This window comes from Stegodyphus dumicola, chromosome 7, assembly GCF_044657685.1.
Source record: "Stegodyphus dumicola isolate Sdum_Otavi_A_Nest chromosome 7, ASM4465768v1".
In the NCBI taxonomy this organism is placed as follows: Eukaryota; Metazoa; Arthropoda; class Arachnida; order Araneae; family Eresidae; genus Stegodyphus; species Stegodyphus dumicola.
In genome coordinates, this window is record NC_140774.1 from 2,031,573 (window position 1) to 2,048,392 (window position 16,820).

Below are 16,820 nucleotides of genomic sequence, written 5' to 3' on the forward strand. Positions count from 1 at the left end.
CTTCGAGGAAGGCGTTCTAAGTCTTCGGGGGGCGTTCTAAGTCTTCGGGGGAGGCGTTCTAAGTCTTGGAGGGGAGCGTTCTAAGTCTTCGAGGAGGGCGTTCTAAGTCTTCGAGAAGGGAATTCTAAGTCTTCGAGGGGGCATTCTAAATTTTCGAGGGGGCGTTCTAAATGTTCGAGGGGGCATTCTAAGTCTTGGAAAGGATTCTAAGTCTTCGAGGGGGCATTCTAAATCTTCGTGGGGGCATTCTAAGTCTTCGAGTGGGCTTTCTAAGTCTTCGAGGGGCGAGGGGACATTCTAAGTCTTCGAAGGGATTCTAAGTCTTCGAGGGGGCATTCTGAATCTTCGAGTGGGTATTCTAAGTCTTTGACGGGGCGTTCTAAGTCTTCGAGGGGGCGTTCTAAGTCTTCGCGGGGGCGTTCTAAGTCTTCGAGGGGGTGTTCTATGTCTTCGAGCGGGGCGTTGTAATTGTCCGAGGGGGGCGTTCTAAGTCTTCTAGGGGGCGTTCTAAGTCTTCTTGGGGGGCAAGGGTACATTCTAAGACTTCGAGGGGGCGTTCTAAGTCTTCGAGGGGGTCAATATAAGTCTTCGATGGTGGCGTTTTAAGTCTTCGAGGGGGCGTTCTAACTCTTCGAAGGGGGCGTTCTAAGTCTTCGAGGGGGCGTTCTAAGTCTTCGAGGGGCCGTTCTAAGTCTTCGAGGGGGCGTTCTTAGTCTTCGAGGGGGCGTTCTAACTCTTCGAAGGGGGCGTTCTAAGTCTTCGAGGGGGCGTTCTAAGTCTTCGAGGGGCCGTTCTAAGTCTAAGAGGGGGCGTTCTTAGTCTTCGAGGGGGCATTCTAAGTCTTCGAGGGGCGAGGGGACATTCTAAGTCTTCGAAGGGATTCTAAGTCTTCGAGGGGGCATTCTAAGTCTTCGAGGGGAGCGTTCTAAGTCTTCGAGGGGGGCGTCATAAGTCTCCGAGGGGGGCGTCCTAAGTCTTCGAGGGGGCGTGCTACGTCTTCGAGGGGTGCGTTCTAAGTCTTCGCGGGGGCGTTCTAAGTCTTCGAAGGGGGCGTTTCAAGTCTTCGAGGGGGCGTTCTAATTCTTCGAGCGGGGCGTTCTAAGTCTTCCAGGGGGCGATCTAAGTCTTCGAGAGGGGCGTTCTATGTCTTCGAGGGGGCCGTTCTAAGTCTTCGAGGGGGGCGTTCTAAGTCTTCGAGTGGGGGCGTTCTGCGTCTTCGAGGAGGGCGTTCTAAGTCTTCGAGAAGGGAATTCGAAGTCTGCGAGGGGGCATTCTAAATGTTCGAGGGGGTGTTCTAAGTCTTCGAGGGAGGCGTTCTATGTCTTCGCGGGGGCGTTCTAAGTCTTCCAGGGGGCGTTCTAAGCCTTCTTGGGGGGCAAGGGACATTCTAAGACTTCGAGGGGGCGTGCTAAGTCTTCGAGGGGGACGTTCTAAGTCTTCGCGAGGACGTTCTAAGTCTTCGAAGGGAGCGTTCCAAGTCTTCGAGGGGGCGTTCTATGTCTTCGAGGGGGGCGTTCTAAGTCTTCGAGTGGGGGCCTTCTACGTCTTCGAGGAGGGCGTTCTAAGTCTTCGAGAAGGGAATTCTATGTCCTCGAGGGGGCATTCTAAATGTTCGAAGGGGCGTTCTAAGTCTTCCAGGGGGCGTTCTAAGTCTTCTTGGGGGGCAAGGGGACATTCTAAGACTTCGAGGGGGCGTGCTAAGTCTTCGAGGGGGGCGTTCTAAGTCTTCGCGGGGACGTTCTAAGTCTTCGAAGGGGGCGTTCCAAGTCTTCGAGGGGGGCGTTCTATGTCTTCGAGGGTGGCGTTCTAAGTCTTCGAGTGGGGGCCTTCTACGTCTTCGAGGAGGGCGTTCTAAGTCTTCGAGAAGGGAATTCTATGTCCTCGAGGGGGCATTCTAAATTTTCGAGGGGGCGTTCTAAGTCTTGGAAAGGATTCTAAGTCTTCGAGTGGGGCGTTCTAAGTCTTCGAGGGGGGGCGTTCTACGTCTTCGTGGAGGGCGTTCTGAGTCTCCGAGAAGGGAATTCGAAGTCTTCGAGGGGGCATCCTAAATGTTCGAGGGGGCGTTCTAAGTCTTGGAAAGGATTCTAAGTCTTCGAGAGGGCGTTCTAAGACTTCGAGAGGGCGTTCTAAGTCTTCTTGGGGGGCAAGGGGACATTCTAAGACATCGAGGGGGCGTTCTAAGTCTTCTAGAGGGCGTTCTAACTCTTCGAAGGGGGCGTTCTAAGTTTTCGAGGGGGCGTTCTAAGTCTTCGAGGGGCCGTTCTAATTCTAAGAGGGGGCGTTCTTAGTCTTCGAGGGGCCATTCTAAGTCTTCGAGGGGCGAGGGGACATTCTAAGTCTTCGAAGGGATTCTAAGTTTTCGAGGGGGCATTCTAAGTCTTCGAGGGGGCGATCAAAATCTTCGAGGGGTGCGTTTTAAGTCTTCGAGGGGGCGATCTAAGTCTTCGAGTGGGGCGTTCTATGTCTTCGAGGGGGACGTTCTAAGTCTTCGAAGGGGGCGTTCTAAATCTTCGAGGGGGGCGTTCTAAGTCTTCGAGTGGGGGCGTTCTACGTCTTCGAGGAGGGCGTTCTAAGTCTTCGAGAAGGGAATTCTATGTCTTCGAGGGGGCATTCTAAATGTTCAAGGGGGCGTTCTAAGTCTTGGAAAGGATTCTAAGACTTCGAGGGCGCGTTCTAAGTCTTCGAGGGAGGCGTTCTAAGTCTTCGTGGCTGCGTTCTAAGTCTTCTTGGGGGCGTTCTGCCTCTTCGAAGGGGGCGTTCTAAGTCTTCGAGGGGGCGTTCTAATTCTAAGAGGGGGCGTTCTTAGTCTTCGAGATCCATTCTAAGTCTTCGAGGGGCGAGGGGACATTCTAAGTCTTCGAAGGGATTCTAAGTTTTCGAGGGGGCATTCTAAGTCTTCGAGGGTGCGATCAAAATCTTCGAGGGGTGCGTTTTAAGTCTTCGAGGGGGCGATCTAAGTCTTCGAGGGGGGCGTTCTATGTCTTCGAGGGGGACGTTCTAAGTCTTCGAAGGGGGCGTTCTAAGTCTTCGAGGGGGGCGTTCTAAGTCTTCGAGTGGGGGCGTTCTACGTCTTCGAGGAGGGCGTTCTAAGTCTTCGAGAAGGGAATACTATGTCTTCGAGGGGGCATTCTAAATGTTCAAGGGGGCGTTCTAAGTCTTGCAAAGGATTCTAAGTCTTCGAGGGCGCGTTCTATGTCTTCGAGGGGGGCGTTCTAAGTCTTCGTGGCTGCGTTCTAAGTCTTCTAGGGGGCGTTCTAACTCTTCGAAGGGGGCGTTCTAAGTTTTCGAGGGGGCGTTCTAAGTCTTCGAGGGGCCGTTCTAAGTCTAAGAGTGTGTGTTCTTAGTCTTCGAGGGGGCGTTCTAAGTCTTCGAAGGGGCGATCAAAGTCTTCGAGGGGGCGTGCTAAGTCTCCGAGCGGGGCGTCTTAAGTCTTCGCGGGGCCGTTCTAAGTCTTCGAGGGGGCGTTCTAATTCTTCGAGGGGGGGCGTTCTACGTCTTCGAGGAAGGCGTTCTAAGTCTTCGGGGGGCGTTCTAAGTCTTCGGGGGAGGCGTTCTAAGTCTTGGAGGGGAGCGTTCTAAGTCTTCGAGGAGGGCGTTCTAAGTCTTCGAGAAGGGAATTCTAAGTCTTCGAGGGGGCATTCTAAATTTTCGAGGGGGCGTTCTAAATGTTCGAGGGGGCATTCTAAGTCTTGGAAAGGATTCTAAGTCTTCGAGGGGGCATTCTAAATCTTCGTGGGGGCATTCTAAGTCTTCGAGTGGGCTTTCTAAGTCTTCGAGGGGCGAGGGGACATTCTAAGTCTTCGAAGGGATTCTAAGTCTTCGAGGGGGCATTCTGAATCTTCGAGTGGGTATTCTAAGTCTTTGACGGGGCGTTCTAAGTCTTCGAGGGGGCGTTCTAAGTCTTCGCGGGGGCGTTCTAAGTCTTCGAGGGGGTGTTCTATGTCTTCGAGCGGGGCGTTGTAATTGTCCGAGGGGGGCGTTCTAAGTCTTCTAGGGGGCGTTCTAAGTCTTCTTGGGGGGCAAGGGTACATTCTAAGACTTCGAGGGGGCGTTCTAAGTCTTCGAGGGGGTCAATATAAGTCTTCGATGGTGGCGTTTTAAGTCTTCGAGGGGGCGTTCTAACTCTTCGAAGGGGGCGTTCTAAGTCTTCGAGGGGGCGTTCTAAGTCTTCGAGGGGCCGTTCTAAGTCTTCGAGGGGGCGTTCTTAGTCTTCGAGGGGGCGTTCTAACTCTTCGAAGGGGGCGTTCTAAGTCTTCGAGGGGGCGTTCTAAGTCTTCGAGGGGCCGTTCTAAGTCTAAGAGGGGGCGTTCTTAGTCTTCGAGGGGGCATTCTAAGTCTTCGAGGGGCGAGGGGACATTCTAAGTCTTCGAAGGGATTCTAAGTCTTCGAGGGGGCATTCTAAGTCTTCGAGGGGAGCGTTCTAAGTCTTCGAGGGGGGCGTCATAAGTCTCCGAGGGGGGCGTCCTAAGTCTTCGAGGGGGCGTGCTACGTCTTCGAGGGGTGCGTTCTAAGTCTTCGCGGGGGCGTTCTAAGTCTTCGAAGGGGGCGTTTCAAGTCTTCGAGGGGGCGTTCTAAGTCTTCGAGCGGGGCGTTCTAAGTCTTCCAGGGGGCGATCTAAGTCTTCGAGAGGGGCGTTCTATGTCTTCGAGGGGGCCGTTCTAAGTCTTCGAGGGGGGCGTTCTAAGTCTTCGAGTGGGGGCGTTCTGCGTCTTCGAGGAGGGCGTTCTAAGTCTTCGAGAAGGGAATTCGAAGTCTGCGAGGGGGCATTCTAAATGTTCGAGGGGGTGTTCTAAGTCTTCGAGGGAGGCGTTCTATGTCTTCGCGGGGGCGTTCTAAGTCTTCCAGGGGGCGTTCTAAGCCTTCTTGGGGGGCAAGGGACATTCTAAGACTTCGAGGGGGCGTGCTAAGTCTTCGAGGGGGACGTTCTAAGTCTTCGCGAGGACGTTCTAAGTCTTCGAAGGGAGCGTTCCAAGTCTTCGAGGGGGCGTTCTATGTCTTCGAGGGGGGCGTTCTAAGTCTTCGAGTGGGGGCCTTCTACGTCTTCGAGGAGGGCGTTCTAAGTCTTCGAGAAGGGAATTCTATGTCCTCGAGGGGGCATTCTAAATGTTCGAAGGGGCGTACTAAGTCTTCCAGGGGGCGTTCTAAGTCTTCTTGGGGGGCAAGGGGACATTCTAAGACTTCGAGGGGGCGTGCTAAGTCTTCGAGGGGGGCGTTCTAAGTCTTCGCGGGGACGTTCTAAGTCTTCGAAGGGGGCGTTCCAAGTCTTCGAGGGGGGCGTTCTATGTCTTCGAGGGTGGCGTTCTAAGTCTTCGAGTGGGGGCCTTCTACGTCTTCGAGGAGGGCGTTCTAAGTCTTCGAGAAGGGAATTCTATGTCCTCGAGGGGGCATTCTAAATTTTCAAGGGGGCGTTCTAAGTCTTGGAAAGGATTCTAAGTCTTCGAGTGGGGCGTTCTAAGTCTTCGAGGGGGGGCGTTCTACGTCTTCGTGGAGGGCGTTCTGAGTCTCCGAGAAGGGAATTCGAAGTCTTCGAGGGGGCATCCTAAATGTTCGAGGGGGCGTTCTAAGTCTTGGAAAGGATTCTAAGTCTTCGAGAGGGCGTTCTAAGACTTCGAGAGGGCGTTCTAAGTCTTCTTGGGGGGCAAGGGGACATTCTAAGACATCGAGGGGGCGTTCTAAGTCTTCTAGAGGGCGTTCTAACTCTTCGAAGGGGGCGTTCTAAGTTTTCGAGGGGGCGTTCTAAGTCTTCGAGGGGCCGTTCTAATTCTAAGAGGGGGCGTTCTTAGTCTTCGAGGGGCCATTCTAAGTCTTCGAGGGGCGAGGGGACATTCTAAGTCTTCGAAGGGATTCTAAGTTTTCGAGGGGGCATTCTAAGTCTTCGAGGGGGCGATCAAAATCTTCGAGGGGTGCGTTTTAAGTCTTCGAGGGGGCGATCTAAGTCTTCGAGTGGGGCGTTCTATGTCTTCGAGGGGGACGTTCTAAGTCTTCGAAGGGGGCGTTCTAAATCTTCGAGGGGGGCGTTCTAAGTCTTCGAGTGGGGGCGTTCTACGTCTTCGAGGAGGGCGTTCTAAGTCTTCGAGAAGGGAATTCTATGTCTTCGAGGGGGCATTCTAAATGTTCAAGGGGGCGTTCTAAGTCTTGGAAAGGATTCTAAGACTTCGAGGGCGCGTTCTAAGTCTTCGAGGGAGGCGTTCTAAGTCTTCGTGGCTGCGTTCTAAGTCTTCTTGGGGGCGTTCTGCCTCTTCGAAGGGGGCGTTCTAAGTCTTCGAGGGGGCGTTCTAAGTCTTCTTCGAGGGGGCGATCAAAGTCTTCGAGGGGGGCGTTCTAAGTCTTCGCGGGGGCGTTCTAAGTCTTCGAAGGGGGCGTTTTAAGTCTTAGAGGGGGCGTTCTAAGTCTTCGAGCGGGGCGTTCTACGTCTTCGAGGGGGCAATCTAAGTCTTCGAGGGGGGCGTTCTATGTCTTCGAGGGGGCCGTTCTAAGTCTTCGAGGGGGGCGTTCTAAGTCTTCGAGGGGGGCGTTCTACGTCTTCGAGGAAGGCGTTCTATGTCTTCGGGGGGGCGTTCTAAGTCTTCGGGGGAGGCGTTCTAAGTCTTGGAGGGGAGCGTTCTAAGTCTTCGAGGGGGCATTCTAAATTTTCGAGGGGACGTTCTAAATTTTCGAGGGGGCATTCTAAGTCTTGAAAAGGATTCTAAGTCTTCGAGGGGGCATTCTAAATCTTCGAGGGGGGAATTCTAAGTCTTCGAGTGGGCATTCTAAGTCTTCGAGGGGCGAGGGGACATTCTACGTCTTCGAAGGGATTCTAAGTCTTCGAGGGGGCATTCTGAATCTTCGACTGGGTATTCTAAGTCTTCGACGGGGCGTTCTAAGTCTTCGAAGGGGGCGTTCCAAGTCTTCGAGGGGGCGTTCTAAGTCTTCGAGTGGGGCGTTCTAAATCTTCGAGGGCGCGATCTAAGTCTCCGAGGGGGGCGTTCTATGTCTTCGAGGGGGGCGTTTTATGTCTTCGAGAGGGGCGTTCTAAATCTTGGAAAGGATTCTAAGTCTTCGAGGGGGCGTTCTAAGTCTTCGAGGGGGGCGTTCTACGTCTTCGAGGAGGGCGTTCTAAGTCTTCGAGAAGGGAATTCGAAGTTTTCGAGGGGGCATTCTAAATGTTCGAGGGGGCGTTCTCAGTCTTGGAAAGGATTCCAAGTCTTCGAGGGGGCGTTCTAAGTCTTCGAAGGGGGCGTTCCAAGTCTTCGAGTGGGCGTTCTAAGTCTTCGAGCGGGGCGTTCTAAGTCTTCGAGGGGGCGATCTAAGTATTCGAGGGGGGCGTTCTATGTCTTCGAGGGGGCTGTTCTAAGTCTTCGAGGGGGCGTTCTAAGTCTTCGAGTGGGGGCGTTCTACGTCTTCGAGGAGGGCGTTCTAAGTCTTCGAGAAGGGAATTCTATGTCTTCGAGGGGGCATTCTAAATGTTCGAGGGGGCGTTCTAAGTCTTGGAAAGGATTCTAAGTCTTCGAGGAGGGCGTTCTGAGTCTTCGAGGGGGGCGTTCTACGTCTTCGAGGAGGGCGTTCAAAGTCTTCGAAAAGGGAATTCGAAGTCTTCGAGGGGGCATTCTAAATGTTCGTGGGGCGGTTTCAGTGTTGGAAAGGATTCTAAGTCTTCAAGGTGGCGTTCTAAGTCTTCGAAGGGGCCGTTCCAAGTCTTCGAGTGGGCGTTCTAAGTCTTCGAGCGGGGCGTTCTAAGTCTTCGAGCGGGGCGTTCTAAGTTTTCGAGGGGGCGATCTAAGTCTTCGAGGGGGCGTTCTATGTCTTCGAGGGGGGCGTTCTAAGTCTTCGAGGGGGGCGTTCTAAGTCTTCGAGTGGGGGCGTTCTACGTCTTCGAGGAGGGCGTTCTAAGTCTTCGAGAAGGGAATTCTATGTCTTCGAGGGGGCATTCTAAATGTTCGAGGGGGCGTTGTAAGTCTTGGAAAGGATTCTAAGTCTTCGAGGAGGGCGTTCTAAGTCTTCGAGGGGGGCGTTCTAAGTCTTCGAGAAGGGAATTGGAAGTCTTCGAGGGGGCATTCTAAATGTTCGAGGGGGCGTTCTAAGTCTTGAAAAGGATTCTAAGTCTTCGAGGGCGCGTTCTAAGTCTTCGAGGGGGGCGTTCTAAGTCTTCGCGGGGGCGTTCTAAGTCTTCCAGGGGGCGTTCTAAGTCTTCCAGGGGGCGTTCTAAGTCTTCTTGGGGGGCAAGGGGACATTCTAAGACTTCGAGGGGGCGTGCTAAGTCTTCGAGGGGGGCGTTCTAAGTCTTCGCAGGGACGTTCTAAGTCTTCGAGGGGGCATTCTAAATCTTCGAGGGGGGAATTCTAAGTCTTCGAGTGGGCATTCTAAGTCTTCGAGGGGCGAGGGGACATTCTAAGTCTTCGAAGGGATTCTAAGTCTTCGAGGGGGCATTCTGAATCTTCGACTGGGTATTCTAAGTCTTCGACGGGGCGTTCTAAGTCTTCGAAGGGGGCGTTCCAAGTCTTCGAGGGGGCGTTCTAAGTCTTCGAGCGGGGCGTTCTAAATCTTCGAGGGCGCGATCTAAGTCTTCGAGGGGGGCGTTCTATGTCTTCGAGGGGGCTGTTCTAAGTCTTCGAGGGGGGCGTTCTAAGTCTTCGAGTGGGGGCGTTCTACGTCTTCGAGGAGGGCGTTCTAAGTCTTCGAGAAGGGAATTCTATGTCTTCGAGGGGGCATTCTAAATGTTCGAGGGGGCGTTGTAAGTCTTGGAAAGGATTCTAAGTCTTCGAGGAGGGCGTTCTAAGTCTTCGAGGGGGGCGTTCTAAGTCTTCTTGGGGGGCAAGGGGACATTCTAAGACATCGAGGGGGCGTTCTAAGTCTTCTAGAGGGCGTTCTAACTCTTCGAAGGGGGCGTTCTAAGTTTTCGAGGGGGCGTTCTAAGTCTTCGAGGGGCCGTTCTAATTCTAAGAGGGGGCGTTCTTAGTCTTCGAGGGGCCATTCTAAGTCTTCGAGGGGCGAGGGGACATTCTAAGTCTTCGAAGGGATTCTAAGTTTTCGAGGGGGCATTCTAAGTCTTCGAGGGGGCGATCAAAATCTTCGAGGGGTGCGTTTTAAGTCTTCGAGGGGGCGATCTAAGTCTTCGAGTGGGGCGTTCTATGTCTTCGAGGGGGACGTTCTAAGTCTTCGAAGGGGGCGTTCTAAATCTTCGAGGGGGGCGTTCTAAGTCTTCGAGTGGGGGCGTTCTACGTCTTCGAGGAGGGCGTTCTAAGTCTTCGAGAAGGGAATTCTATGTCTTCGAGGGGGCATTCTAAATGTTCAAGGGGGCGTTCTAAGTCTTGGAAAGGATTCTAAGACTTCGAGGGCGCGTTCTAAGTCTTCGAGGGAGGCGTTCTAAGTCTTCGTGGCTGCGTTCTAAGTCTTCTTGGGGGCGTTCTGCCTCTTCGAAGGGGGCGTTCTAAGTCTTCGAGGGGGCGTTCTAATTCTAAGAGGGGGCGTTCTTAGTCTTCGAGGGGCCATTCTAAGTCTTCGAGGGGCGAGGGGACATTCTAAGTCTTCGAAGGGATTCTAAGTTTTCGAGGGGGCATTCTAAGTCTTCGAGGGTGCGATCAAAATCTTCTAGGGGTGCGTTTTAAGTCTTCGAGGGGGCGATCTAAGTCTTCGAGGGGGGCGTTCTATGTCTTCGAGGGGGACGTTCTAAGTCTTCGAAGGGGGCGTTCTAAGTCTTCGAGGGGGGCGTTCTAAGTCTTCGAGTGGGGGCGTTCTACGTCTTCGAGGAGGGCGTTCTAAGTCTTCGAGAAGGGAATACTATGTCTTCGAGGGGGCATTCTAAATGTTCAAGGGGGCGTTCTAAGTCTTGCAAAGGATTCTAAGTCTTCGAGGGCGCGTTCTATGTCTTCGAGGGGGGCGTTCTAAGTCTTCGTGGCTGCGTTCTAAGTCTTCTAGGGGGCGTTCTAACTCTTCGAAGGGGGCGTTCTAAGTTTTCGAGGGGGCGTTCTAAGTCTTCGAGGGGCCGTTCTAAGTCTAAGAGTGTGTGTTCTTAGTCTTCGAGGGGGCGTTCTAAGTCTTCGAAGGGGCGATCAAAGTCTTCGAGGGGGCGTGCTAAGTCTCCGAGCGGGGCGTCTTAAGTCTTCGCGGGGCCGTTCTAAGTCTTCGAGGGGGCGTTCTAATTCTTCGAGGGGGGGCGTTCTACGTCTTCGAGGAAGGCGTTCTAAGTCTTCGGGGGGCGTTCTAAGTCTTCGGGGGAGGCGTTCTAAGTCTTGGAGGGGAGCGTTCTAAGTCTTCGAGGAGGGCGTTCTAAGTCTTCGAGAAGGGAATTCTAAGTCTTCGAGGGGGCATTCTAAATTTTCGAGGGGGCGTTCTAAATGTTCGAGGGGGCATTCTAAGTCTTGGAAAGGATTCTAAGTCTTCGAGGGGGCATTCTAAATCTTCGTGGGGGCATTCTAAGTCTTCGAGTGGGCTTTCTAAGTCTTCGAGGGGCGAGGGGACATTCTAAGTCTTCGAAGGGATTCTAAGTCTTCGAGGGGGCATTCTGAATCTTCGAGTGGGTATTCTAAGTCTTTGACGGGGCGTTCTAAGTCTTCGAGGGGGCGTTCTAAGTCTTCGCGGGGGCGTTCTAAGTCTTCGAGGGGGTGTTCTATGTCTTCGAGCGGGGCGTTGTAATTGTCCGAGGGGGGCGTTCTAAGTCTTCTAGGGGGCGTTCTAAGTCTTCTTGGGGGGCAAGGGTACATTCTAAGACTTCGAGGGGGCGTTCTAAGTCTTCGAGGGGGTCAATATAAGTCTTCGATGGTGGCGTTTTAAGTCTTCGAGGGGGCGTTCTAACTCTTCGAAGGGGGCGTTCTAAGTCTTCGAGGGGGCGTTCTAAGTCTTCGAGGGGCCGTTCTAAGTCTTCGAGGGGGCGTTCTTAGTCTTCGAGGGGGCGTTCTAACTCTTCGAAGGGGGCGTTCTAAGTCTTCGAGGGGGCGTTCTAAGTCTTCGAGGGACCGTTCTAAGTCTAAGAGGGGGCGTTCTTAGTCTTCGAGGGGGCATTCTAAGTCTTCGAGGGGCGAGGGGACATTCTAAGTCTTCGAAGGGATTCTAAGTCTTCGAGGGGGCATTCTAAGTCTTCGAGGGGAGCGTTCTAAGTCTTCGAGGGGGGCGTCATAAGTCTCCGAGGGGGGCGTCCTAAGTCTTCGAGGGGGCGTGCTACGTCTTCGAGGGGTGCGTTCTAAGTCTTCGCGGGGGCGTTCTAAGTCTTCGAAGGGGGCGTTTCAAGTCTTCGAGGGGGCGTTCTAAGTCTTCGAGCGGGGCGTTCTAAGTCTTCCAGGGGGCGATCTAAGTCTTCGAGAGGGGCGTTCTATGTCTTCGAGGGGGCCGTTCTAAGTCTTCGAGGGGGGCGTTCTAAGTCTTCGAGTGGGGGCGTTCTGCGTCTTCGAGGAGGGCGTTCTAAGTCTTCGAGAAGGGAATTCGAAGTCTGCGAGGGGGCATTCTAAATGTTCGAGGGGGTGTTCTAAGTCTTCGAGGGAGGCGTTCTATGTCTTCGCGGGGGCGTTCTAAGTCTTCCAGGGGGCGTTCTAAGCCTTCTTGGGGGGCAAGGGACATTCTAAGACTTCGAGGGGGCGTGCTAAGTCTTCGAGGGGGACGTTCTAAGTCTTCGCGAGGACGTTCTAAGTCTTCGAAGGGAGCGTTCCAAGTCTTCGAGGGGGCGTTCTATGTCTTCGAGGGGGGCGTTCTAAGTCTTCGAGTGGGGGCCTTCTACGTCTTCGAGGAGGGCGTTCTAAGTCTTCGAGAAGGGAATTCTATGTCCTCGAGGGGGCATTCTAAATGTTCGAAGGGGCGTTCTAAGTCTTCCAGGGGGCGTTCTAAGTCTTCTTGGGGGGCAAGGGGACATTCTAAGACTTCGAGGGGGCGTGCTAAGTCTTCGAGGGGGGCGTTCTAAGTCTTCGCGGGGACGTTCTAAGTCTTCGAAGGGGGCGTTCCAAGTCTTCGAGGGGGGCGTTCTATGTCTTCGAGGGTGGCGTTCTAAGTCTTCGAGTGGGGGCCTTCTACGTCTTCGAGGAGGGCGTTCTAAGTCTTCGAGAAGGGAATTCTATGTCCTCGAGGGGGCATTCTAAATTTTCAAGGGGGCGTTCTAAGTCTTGGAAAGGATTCTAAGTCTTCGAGTGGGGCGTTCTAAGTCTTCGAGGGGGGGCGTTCTACGTCTTCGTGGAGGGCGTTCTGAGTCTCCGAGAAGGGAATTCGAAGTCTTCGAGGGGGCATCCTAAATGTTCGAGGGGGCGTTCTAAGTCTTGGAAAGGATTCTAAGTCTTCGAGAGGGCGTTCTAAGACTTCGAGAGGGCGTTCTAAGTCTTCTTGGGGGGCAAGGGGACATTCTAAGACATCGAGGGGGCGTTCTAAGTCTTCTAGAGGGCGTTCTAACTCTTCGAAGGGGGCGTTCTAAGTTTTCGAGGGGGCGTTCTAAGTCTTCGAGGGGCCGTTCTAATTCTAAGAGGGGGCGTTCTTAGTCTTCGAGGGGCCATTCTAAGTCTTCGAGGGGCGAGGGGACATTCTAAGTCTTCGAAGGGATTCTAAGTTTTCGAGGGGGCATTCTAAGTCTTCGAGGGGGCGATCAAAATCTTCGAGGGGTGCGTTTTAAGTCTTCGAGGGGGCGATCTAAGTCTTCGAGTGGGGCGTTCTATGTCTTCGAGGGGGACGTTCTAAGTCTTCGAAGGGGGCGTTCTAAATCTTCGAGGGGGGCGTTCTAAGTCTTCGAGTGGGGGCGTTCTACGTCTTCGAGGAGGGCGTTCTAAGTCTTCGAGAAGGGAATTCTATGTCTTCGAGGGGGCATTCTAAATGTTCAAGGGGGCGTTCTAAGTCTTGGAAAGGATTCTAAGACTTCGAGGGCGCGTTCTAAGTCTTCGAGGGAGGCGTTCTAAGTCTTCGTGGCTGCGTTCTAAGTCTTCTTGGGGGCGTTCTGCCTCTTCGAAGGGGGCGTTCTAAGTCTTCGAGGGGGCGTTCTAAGTCTTCTTCGAGGGGGCGATCAAAGTCTTCGAGGGGGGCGTTCTAAGTCTTCGCGGGGGCGTTCTAAGTCTTCGAAGGGGGCGTTTTAAGTCTTAGAGGGGGCGTTCTAAGTCTTCGAGCGGGGCGTTCTACGTCTTCGAGGGGGCAATCTAAGTCTTCGAGGGGGGCGTTCTATGTCTTCGAGGGGGCCGTTCTAAGTCTTCGAGGGGGGCGTTCTAAGTCTTCGAGGGGGGCGTTCTACGTCTTCGAGGAAGGCGTTCTATGTCTTCGGGGGGGCGTTCTAAGTCTTCGGGGGAGGCGTTCTAAGTCTTGGAGGGGAGCGTTCTAAGTCTTCGAGGGGGCATTCTAAATTTTCGAGGGGACGTTCTAAATTTTCGAGGGGGCATTCTAAGTCTTGAAAAGGATTCTAAGTCTTCGAGGGGGCATTCTAAATCTTCGAGGGGGGAATTCTAAGTCTTCGAGTGGGCATTCTAAGTCTTCGAGGGGCGAGGGGACATTCTACGTCTTCGAAGGGATTCTAAGTCTTCGAGGGGGCATTCTGAATCTTCGACTGGGTATTCTAAGTCTTCGACGGGGCGTTCTAAGTCTTCGAAGGGGGCGTTCCAAGTCTTCGAGGGGGCGTTCTAAGTCTTCGAGTGGGGCGTTCTAAATCTTCGAGGGCGCGATCTAAGTCTTCGAGGGGGGCGTTCTATGTCTTCGAGGGGGGCGTTTTATGTCTTCGAGAGGGGCGTTCTAAATCTTGGAAAGGATTCTAAGTCTTCGAGGGGGCGTTCTAAGTCTTCGAGGGGGGCGTTCTACGTCTTCGAGGAGGGCGTTCTAAGTCTTCGAGAAGGGAATTCGAAGTTTTCGAGGGGGCATTCTAAATGTTCGAGGGGGCGTTCTCAGTCTTGGAAAGGATTCCAAGTCTTCGAGGGGGCGTTCTAAGTCTTCGAAGGGGGCGTTCCAAGTCTTCGAGTGGGCGTTCTAAGTCTTCGAGCGGGGCGTTCTAAGTCTTCGAGGGGGCGATCTAAGTATTCGAGGGGGGCGTTCTATGTCTTCGAGGGGGCTGTTCTAAGTCTTCGAGGGGGCGTTCTAAGTCTTCGAGTGGGGGCGTTCTACGTCTTCGAGGAGGGCGTTCTAAGTCTTCGAGAAGGGAATTCTATGTCTTCGAGGGGGCATTCTAAATGTTCGAGGGGGCGTTCTAAGTCTTGGAAAGGATTCTAAGTCTTCGAGGAGGGCGTTCTGAGTCTTCGAGGGGGGCGTTCTACGTCTTCGAGGAGGGCGTTCAAAGTCTTCGAAAAGGGAATTCGAAGTCTTCGAGGGGGCATTCTAAATGTTCGTGGGGCGGTTTCAGTGTTGGAAAGGATTCTAAGTCTTCAAGGTGGCGTTCTAAGTCTTCGAAGGGGCCGTTCCAAGTCTTCGAGTGGGCGTTCTAAGTCTTCGAGCGGGGCGTTCTAAGTCTTCGAGCGGGGCGTTCTAAGTTTTCGAGGGGGCGATCTAAGTCTTCGAGGGGGCGTTCTATGTCTTCGAGGGGGGCGTTCTAAGTCTTCGAGGGGGGCGTTCTAAGTCTTCGAGTGGGGGCGTTCTACGTCTTCGAGGAGGGCGTTCTAAGTCTTCGAGAAGGGAATTCTATGTCTTCGAGGGGGCATTCTAAATGTTCGAGGGGGCGTTGTAAGTCTTGGAAAGGATTCTAAGTCTTCGAGGAGGGCGTTCTAAGTCTTCGAGGGGGGCGTTCTAAGTCTTCGAGAAGGGAATTGGAAGTCTTCGAGGGGGCATTCTAAATGTTCGAGGGGGCGTTCTAAGTCTTGAAAAGGATTCTAAGTCTTCGAGGGCGCGTTCTAAGTCTTCGAGGGGGGCGTTCTAAGTCTTCGCGGGGGCGTTCTAAGTCTTCCAGGGGGCGTTCTAAGTCTTCCAGGGGGCGTTCTAAGTCTTCTTGGGGGGCAAGGGGACATTCTAAGACTTCGAGGGGGCGTGCTAAGTCTTCGAGGGGGGCGTTCTAAGTCTTCGCAGGGACGTTCTAAGTCTTCGAGGGGGCATTCTAAATCTTCGAGGGGGGAATTCTAAGTCTTCGAGTGGGCATTCTAAGTCTTCGAGGGGCGAGGGGACATTCTAAGTCTTCGAAGGGATTCTAAGTCTTCGAGGGGGCATTCTGAATCTTCGACTGGGTATTCTAAGTCTTCGACGGGGCGTTCTAAGTCTTCGAAGGGGGCGTTCCAAGTCTTCGAGGGGGCGTTCTAAGTCTTCGAGCGGGGCGTTCTAAATCTTCGAGGGCGCGATCTAAGTCTTCGAGGGGGGCGTTCTATGTCTTCGAGGGGGCTGTTCTAAGTCTTCGAGGGGGGCGTTCTAAGTCTTCGAGTGGGGGCGTTCTACGTCTTCGAGGAGGGCGTTCTAAGTCTTCGAGAAGGGAATTCTATGTCTTCGAGGGGGCATTCTAAATGTTCGAGGGGGCGTTCTAAGTCTTGGAAAGGATTCTAAGTCTTCGAGGAGGGCGTTCTGAGTCTTCGAGGGGGGCGTTCTACGTCTTCGAGGAGGGCGTTCAAAGTCTTCGAAAAGGGAATTCGAAGTCTTCGAGGGGGCATTCTAAATGTTCGTGGGGCGTTCTCAGTCTTGGAAAGGATTCTAAGTCTTCAAGGTGGCGTTCTAAGTCTTCGAAGGGGGCGTTCCAAGTCTTCGAGTGGGCGTTCTAAGTCTTCGAGCGGGGCGTTCTAAGTCTTCGAGCGGGGCGTTCTAAGTCTTCGAGGGGGCGATCTAAGTCTTCGAGGAGGGCGTTCTGAGTCTTCGAGGGGGGCGTTCTACGTCTTCGAGGAGGGCGTTCAAAGTCTTCGAAAAGGGAATTCGAAGTCTTCGAGGGGGCATTCTAAATGTTCGTGGGGCGTTCTCAGTCTTGGAAAGGATTCTAAGTCTTCAAGGTTGCGTTCTAAGTCTTCGAAGGGGGCGTTCCAAGTCTTCGAGTGGGCGTTCTAAGTCTTCGAGCGGGGCGTTCTAAGTCTTCGAGCGGGGCGTTCTAAGTCTTCGAGGGGGCGATCTAAGTCTTCGAGGGGGCGTTCTATGTCTTCAAGGGGGTCGTTCTAAGTCTTCGAGGGGGGCGTTCTAAGTCTTCGAGTGGGGGCGTTCTACGTCTTCGAGGAGGGCGTTCTAAGTCTTCGAGAAGGGAATTCTATGTCTTCGAGGGGGCATTCTAAATGTTCGAGGGGGCGTTGTAAGTCTTGGAAAGGATTCTAAGTCTTCGAGGAGGGCGTTCTAAGTCTTCGAGGGGGGCGTTCTAAGTCTTCGAGAAGGGAATTCGAAGTCTTCGAGGGGGCATTCTAAATGTTCGAGGGGGCGTTCTAAGTCTTGAAAAGGATTCTAAGTCTTCGAGGGCGCGTTCTAAGTCTTCGAGGGGGGCGTTCTAAGTCTTCCAGGGGGCGTTCTAAGTCTTCCAGGGGGCGTTCTAAGTCTTCTTGGGGGGCAAGGGGACATTCTAAGACTTCGAGGGGGCGTGCTAAGTCTTCGAGGGGGGCGTTCTAAGTCTTCGCGGGGACGTTCTAAGTCTTCGAAGGGGGCGTTCCAAGTCTTCGAGGGGGCGTTGTATGTCTTCGAGGGGGGCGTTCTAAGTCTTCGAGTGGGGGCCTTCTACGTCTTCGAGGAGGGCGTTCTAAGTCTTCGAGAAGGGAATTCTATGTCCTCGAGGGGGCATTCTAAATGTTCGAGGGGGCGTTCTAAGTCTTCCAGGGGGCGTTCTAAGTCTTCTTGGGGGGCAAGTGGACATTCTAAGACTTCGAGGGGGCGTGCTAAGTCTTCGCGGGGACGTTCTAAGTCTTCGAAGGTGGCGTTCCAAGTCTTCGAGGGGGGCGTTCTATGTCTTCGAGGGGGGGCGTTCTAAGTCTTCGAGTGGGGGCCTTCTACGTCTTCGAGGACAGCGTTCTAAGTCTTCG